Below are 8,169 nucleotides of genomic sequence, written 5' to 3'. Positions count from 1 at the left end.
CATCTACAAAAGGCTATGCTGCCGTAGTATATTTGCGTACTGAAGGCGCTACTAATAAGGTCAGCCTACTTATGGCAAAATCCAAGGTCGCACCATTAAAGACAGTTTCTATTCCACGTCTAGAGCTCATGGCTGCTCACTTATTGTCAAAGTTGGTCAAATATATAAATGATATTGTCTCAAACAGACTTCAAGTTTCAGAATTACTTTTATTTACGGACTCGTCCGTGGTTTTAAATTGGCTCAACACGCCTAGTCACATACTCAAAATGTTCGTGGCGACTCGTGTTGCTAAAATCACAGATGTAGTCCCTAGTTCCTGTTGGAACCATGTGTCAGGCGCTTGTAATCCAGCTGACGTTTGTTCTCGTGGTGCTTTGCCTTCAGCACTACTCGAGATGACAGAATGGCTAAACGGACCTCATTGGCTTTATGATGACAGGTCGACCTGGCCTATAAAGTCAATTGAAGAGTTTCGCGATGAGAATCCGCCTGAACTAAAACCGGTAGTCTCTGTGCTAGTTTCAAATACTACAGAGTCACCAGAGTTTAATTTCATATATCAATTAACAGAAAGAATTTCAAGTTTTGCCAAATTAATTAATATTGTGGCGCGGTGTTATTTGTTCATAAATAACTTTAAGTATCGGAAACAACCTGATAAGAGGAAGAGTCTTTCAATTATAGAAACGCGAAAGGCTCATGAGATTCTAATCAGGAGTGTCCAAGCTCAACATTTTGCAGCTGACATAGCTGCTGTGTCCAAGGCTGAGAAATGCAGTGTCTTCCTGCAAAAACTGAATCCTTTTATAGATTCAGACAAACTCCTCAGGGTGGGGGGTAGGTTATCCCAGTCAACCTTACCCTTCAATAAAAAACATCCCTTGCTTCTTCCTAAGAAGTGTAATTTTACAAATTCATTAATTGATTATTATCATAAATTGCATTTGCATGTCGGTCCACGTACACTTCAAAGTATTCTTTGTCAAAAGTACTGGATCATATCAGCTCGCAGAGTTATAAGATCACGTACGACTAAATGCATAGCATGCTTTCGAGTCACACCAACTATTAGACAACCTATGATGGGTGAATTACCTAAATTTCGCACAGAGAACATTCATGCCTTTCATACAGTAGGCACTGATGTAGGGGGTCCGTTTTACATTAAAGAGTCGACACGAAAGAACGCGCGTATTTCTAAGGCATATCTGTGTCTGTTTGTTTGTTGTGCCACTCGAGCGGTGCATTTAGAAGTAATATCATCTTTAACTACCGAATGTTTCCTGGCGTGCCTAGATCGTTTCACGGGAAAAAGAGGAATTTGTAGGACTTTGATCTCAGACAATGCTACCAATTTTTCATCAGCTAATAGACATCTAACTGAAGTATCAACATTCTTAAAATCCAATCATAAAGAATTATCAAATGAATTCATTTCACGTAGCATTGAATGGAAAAATAACCCTCCTACAGGGAGTCATTTCGGTGGCATATATGAATCTGCTATTAAAATGGCTAAACTACATTTAAAACGTACAGTTGGAACTCGAGGTTTGACGTTTGAAGAGCTTACTACTGTATTTTCTCGTGTTGAAGCAGTTCTAAATTCTAGACCCTTATGCGCCTTGTCTAGCGATCCAAACGAATTTCAAGTTTTAACGCCTGCACATTTTTTGATCGGTCGTGAGTTACTTTCTGTACCGGAATATGATATTACAGAAGTTTCAAATAATCACTTAAACCGGTGGCAGATAGTTCAACAAATATCACAACAGTTCTGGAAAAAATGGAGGCAGGATTATTTACATATGCTTCAACAGCGTCAAAAATGGTTTACAAAATCTCCAAATATTAAAGTCGGTGATCTTGTTTTGTTAAATTCTGATAATGTGGCACCGTTGCAATGGAGTTTGGCTCGAGTCACAAAACTACATACTGGACCTGACGACATAGTCCGCGTTGTCAGTGTTCGAACAAAAAATTCTGAGTTTACTCGACCTGTAGTTAAGCTTAGTCCTCTACCTTTAGAGCAGGACTCTGCTTAGTATCAAGCATCAACTATTATAATTTAAATTTCATTTCAAATAAAAACAATTTACTTTTAAGCATTATTCAACTTAGTTTATTCAATGTATTTATCTATTTTATCACATATATTATATAATACAGTCCACTACTCTACAATTAATTCAAGTCAAATCTGTTACACAGTTCATACTAATACATAACTTACATATTGGTATCGCAACTGGTGAAATCCTGTCGGATTTCGGTGGGGGGAATGTCGGATATTTGAAACCTCCCGCGCAAACCGCCGCCGCCAAAAGCCGACCGTGGCGCTAACGTCATGAAAAAGAAGATGGCCGCCACACGCAAAAATTAGCCGCGCCGCGCATTGAAAAAGTCGAAGTTTTTGAGTGATTACTGGTGAAATTTAAATTGACTTTCGCGAAACTAATTGAACAATCATCCCGGTGTTTTGCACGACGTGGATGTCCGCTGCATCCAGATTCCGGATTGAAAACGAGCGAAGCCGGAGCGCACGACGCCGGGGGCGTTTGAGGTACAATTCTCTTAATTAATAATTCAAAACCATACACCTTACACCAGTAGCGTGCATTTCATAGATACGAACATGCCCTGCCTACCCTGATAACCAGTGGCGTGCATAAAGTCGTCGATCAGGGTATGCACTAGTAAGAATAATTATGCATACTGGGAGATTCAGCATTAAGAAAAACATATTTTAGGGTATGCAGTACTTTAATCTTCTACTATATAAAAATAAGTCGGGTTTTCCTTCCTGACGCTATAACTCCAGAACGCACGAACCAATTTCTACGGTTTTGCATTCGTTGGAAAGGTCTCGGGCTCCGTGAGGTTTATAGCAAAGAAAATTCAGGAAAAGGTAGGGTAGGGGTAGTGTAGGGGTAGGGTAGGGTAGGGTAAGGGTAGGGTAGGGTAGGGGTAGGGTAGGGGTACTTGAAAGTTTACATCGAGTTTCACGCGGACGAAGTCGCGGGCGTCCGCTAGTGCATGTATAAAGTGCACGCCACTGCTGAGAAGTAATTACAAACCTGTATCATCATTATCAATCCATATTCGGCTCACTGCTGAGCTCGCGTCTCCTCTCAGAATGAGAGGGGTTAGGCCAATAGTCTTCGCTGGCTCAATGTGGATTGTCAGACTTCACACACGCAGAGAATTAAGAAAATTCTCTGGTATGCAGGTTTCCTCACAATGTTTTTCCTTCACTTCATATAATTTCTTCAAATGCACACAACTGAAAAGTTGGAGGTACATGCCCTGGATCGGATTCGAACCCTGGGAATAGAAGGCAGATGTCATATCCAGTGGGCTATCACGGCTCGCAAAAACAGCCGATAGTGATAGTAGAACAGTTAAACATAATCATTCTAAGCCCGTTCGCATTGGAGAAGCGTGGGTAAGGAGGGAGCAACAATCGCAAACGCTTCGAAAATTAAAAAAATGCATGGGAATGACACTCACTATCGACAGGTTACGTGGTCAAGTTGTCGATCGGATCTGTCATCCCTATGCATTTTGTTAGTTTTCAAAACGTTAGCGTTTGTAGAAAGAGAATCGACGTGGCTACACGCCTTGGGCTCGTAGTTGGCAGCTAAAACAAGCAAATAATATCAAAAATAACAAGAAAAGAAATGTACACATAAATAATCACAGTAATATACTGGTATAATAATACAAAATATAATACCAAATGAATGTTTGTTTATTTAAGAGCAAAGCCTCCAAGTCTCGGGAGGAATCTACCTGCATTTCGCTGAAACGAATCATTTATTCAGACCCCGGCGAGTTCCGGGAACACGTCTGGAACGATTGCAGCATCCTTTGCTCCACTTGGACATTATGTTAATGTGTATTTTATTAAACACACAGAAATTCTACCTTTAAATTTATATTTATAGTATTATTTTTATATACCTGAGAAATTTCTATATTCTCTAGGTGTGTGAAGTCTACCAATCCGCATTGGGCCATTGGTGGACTTTGGCCTAACCATTATGAGAGGAGAGTCGTGATGATGATGATGATCGGATGTTAATGATAATGACCGGTACTGCTTTTACGTGTTTTCCAACGCATGCGTACACACCAACTACCCCTCTGAGAACGCCATGATGCCAGTGGCTATGACATCTGCCTTCGATTCGTAGGTTCGAATCCGGCCCGGGGCATGCGCCTCAATGGATTGCGATTTTTTTTAATTCTCTAGGCCAGCGTAGTGTACTAGTGTAGCCTAACCTTCTCATTCTGAGAGGAGATTCGTGCTCAACAGTGAGTCGAACATGAGTTGTTAATTAAAATAATTCCCCTCACCGGGCTCAGAATTTATCATTTTAACTATTTTTTTTTCTCTTTTATGATAAATTAGCGGACACCCGCGACTTCGTCCGCGTGGAATTCAGTTTTTCACAAATCCCTCGGGAACCATCGATTTTCCCGAGAAAAAAGGAGCCTATGTGTTAATCCAGACTATAATCTATCTCTACTTTAACAGGTGATCCGGTTCAGTAGCCGAGTCGTGAAAGAGTAACAAGCATTTATACCATCAAAATCATCAGATTTCCGCAAATCTCGGGAATCCATGGATTTTTTCGGGAAAAAATAGCCTATGTGTAAATCCAGAGTAAAATCTATTTCCATTCCACTTGATTTTATTATATTTTGTTGTGTAATTCTTCCAGTCGAGTTCATCACAAGATTCTTCGCAGTTCTCGTAAGTTTGCATCTGAAGATTTCGCGCTTCGATCTTTTAAACCGTCTAACAGATTTTAATGCGGTTTTCATCAATGGATTGGTTGGATTACATAGGTATTTTATAAAGATGTTTTGGTACTCAATACGTAAACCCCGCTTCCATAGTAAAAAATAATCATTTATTAGTAATCTAGACAGGAAAACCAATTCGACGGTAATAGTTTCATCGTGACACATAAACTTTTTTTCCTTGGGCAAATGATGTATGGGGAGTGGGGCAGGGCAACCAAATCGCTTCAGTAGTAGCGGCGTTAATGAGTAACAAACATACATCCATACAAACTTTCGCGTTTATAATATTAGTAGGATAAGTATCTTAAACGTAGGTAGTAACTTTCTTTCTTCCCTAATCTAACAAAAAAATATTACTTAGAACTAAAAGTACTTAACAAGTGAAAATTAATCGCTATTTCCCTTGGGCACGCCATGGCTGGAGAGCAACTTAGCCAATTTCATTCCTACTTTTTTGTGTATTCTAATATTTTGCAGAATACTAAAAGTTTTTACTTATCAAAAATAACAGGCAAAGTAGGTATCAGGCGTCTGTTATAAAGTGAATATGTTGGCGATTGTAATATTTCTCCATTAATGGCAAAACCTACTTTAGTCTCATTAGCACAGCGTGTAGCGAAGGCATAAAGTTACTGCATGCACCATTAGAGCACTAAATCAAGTCCCTTATTGCATACAGAACAAGGTCTATAATGCAGTGATAGTTTGCTACTAACGTAATAGTTATGTAAGTATATCACATGCCAATTGTAAAATCTTTACGACTATTTCTATAATTTTATACCTCGTAGCGCACTCGCTACAACTCTAGGTACGATATTTGGTTGAAAAAAAAGATACGTACACAAAAAAATACATAACATTCACAAAAAAAAAACATAGACTCGAATTGAGAACCTCTTCCTTTTTTTTAAGTCGGCTAAAAATGTATATCTGCGAGTATGCCACAAAATGCTTTAGGCATATGAGAAAAATAACAAAATCAATTAATTTTTCTTAACTAGCGGACGCTCGCAACCCTTTTGTCCTTCTTCGGAAAACTTTTTTCATTTTGAAAAATAATAAAGTAAACATTGATTCAGTCTTTGCCTAATCTACATGATTGTGAAAAATGCATAAAGATACAGTATTTTAGAATTTAATTTTAGAGTGTTATTTTACCCTCTCATACGAAGTTACCACTTCAAATAACATAAAGTATGTCCAAATACGTATTTGTAACTAGCAGACGTCCGCAACTTCGTCCGCGTGGAATTTAGTTTTTCTCCAATCCCTCGGGAACCATGGATTTGGGATGGATGGGAACCATTTGGATCCTGGCTATATAATATCTCAATACCTAATTTCAGCTAATTCGGTTCAGTAGTCGAGGCGTCAGAGAGTAATTCATATCATCAAAATCATCAGTTTTCGCAAATCTCGGGAAACCCTAAATGTTTTCGGGATAAAAAGTAGTCTAGTTCCATTCCAAATTTTAGCCAAATCCCTTCAGTAGTAGCGGCGTTAAAGAGTAACAAACATCAAAACATCCACAAAAACTTTCGCATTTATAATATTAGTAGGACTTTAGCTACGGTTTCCAAAAAAAAGCTCTTAGAATATTAATGTCATGCAACCGTAAAGCAAAGAAAATCCTGAAAAGCTCGTACAAAATTGTACGTTGTTTCGCAAAAACTTCATAAATTATATCCCATTCCGAAAGTAGGTTAACACAAAAGCAAATAGCGTCAGTAGCTTAAGCCGGAGTATTAGCTAGCTATTAAGAATCGTAAAAACAAGCTTTTTCTTATGCAGCTTGAACATTTTATGAGATTCAGCTTTTGCGTTTTTATGATGACAGCTTGAATAATAACTGCGAGTTTTAACGCTAAATCATTGGGCTAGTTTACCTACTCAGTCTTAAATATTGAATAGAAAGTTGTTTTTTAGCGGAAGTTCATTACGAATAACGAATAATTGATTATTTTGCTATCTACCACGAGAAACCGGCGAATCCAAACAGCAACGACTATAATACAGGAAGAAAATTTTTTTAGTGCGGATATTTTTATATTTTGTACATAAACAAAATTTAATGATCACGTATTTTTTCTTTTTTTTTTTAACTCAAAAATAACAAAATTATCGTTAGCTAAAGTTATTTACTTTTGAACAGAATTTTAGGGTCACCCTATTGTGCGTTTATTTTATTTTCGTTTGATACCTAAAGGACGTCACCAGATCACTTTTAAGCTGAATATATCTTGTTTAGTAATAATATGTACATTATTTTGTTATTTTAGAGACATAAATTAAAAAAAAAAATTACATAAAATGTATCGAACTGTTTGTAGATTTATATTCTATTAATGATACAGAACCACGAAAAAAAATATCCGCACTAAAGACCGAATCACCCTGTATAATAACCCTTATAACGACTATAATATAATAATAACGACCTTCGTGTAAGTATACGATGATAATAATTTGCAAATGTTTTGGGATTAGCTACCACAACCTTTTGCATTGGATGATTATCTGTCCATCTTATAATACATACCTCTAAATTGAGTAATAGTACAATATGATATAAGTGTGGTGAGTTGAAAAATACAGCCGAGGCAAGATTGCAATAAGGAAGCAGAGGCTGTAATTATCAAAGAGCACGTATATCGTATCGACGTTTGTACATCTGCGAGTAAACACACTTTAAACACACTTTCTGAAAATGAATTTGCATTTATGCCTGTTTCCCATTTGATAACATTTTTACACGCTTGTCATTTTTACAAAGATAACGAAGTGCGAGCCCCAGCGTTTTTTTAGGCAAATGCACCAAAACAGCCAGTATTACTAATAAAGTAAATTAATATTTTTGTGTTTCTGTTACAGATAAACGGTTGTCAGTTATTGTTAAAATTATTAAAATGAAAGAATTAAATGTTTATTTATTATATATTGTCTCACGAAATTAATTTTATTCAAAATGTTAAGCACTTTTTTTACATAAAAACTTTTTGCTAAGGTTAAAAAAGCACCGTTCGTTTTTAGACGTATGTTAGAGGTTTTATATTACATTACAGCACATGTGCATTTTACTTTACATTAAGGCACATGTACGTAACGAGATACTTTACAATATTGAAATTGTTGGAATAACAGATATTTTACGAGCAAATGTGTTATAAATAATGTTACCTTTATTTAATATTAACACAAATAACCTACGTAGTAAATTCGTTTTTACAGGCAATGTAACTGTAGCAACACTGAAGACATATAATACTCTGTTAGCTCACAAGAGCGCCGTAACGAGCAATCGTTAGCTAGACTTGGATAAATAACCACTATTCTTAACCTTGTAGGATTTAC

The sequence above is a fragment of the Bicyclus anynana genome, chromosome 17 (assembly GCF_947172395.1).
Source record: "Bicyclus anynana chromosome 17, ilBicAnyn1.1, whole genome shotgun sequence".
Lineage (NCBI taxonomy): Eukaryota > Metazoa > Arthropoda > Insecta > Lepidoptera > Nymphalidae > Bicyclus > Bicyclus anynana.
This window is presented reverse-complemented; position numbering follows the sequence as displayed.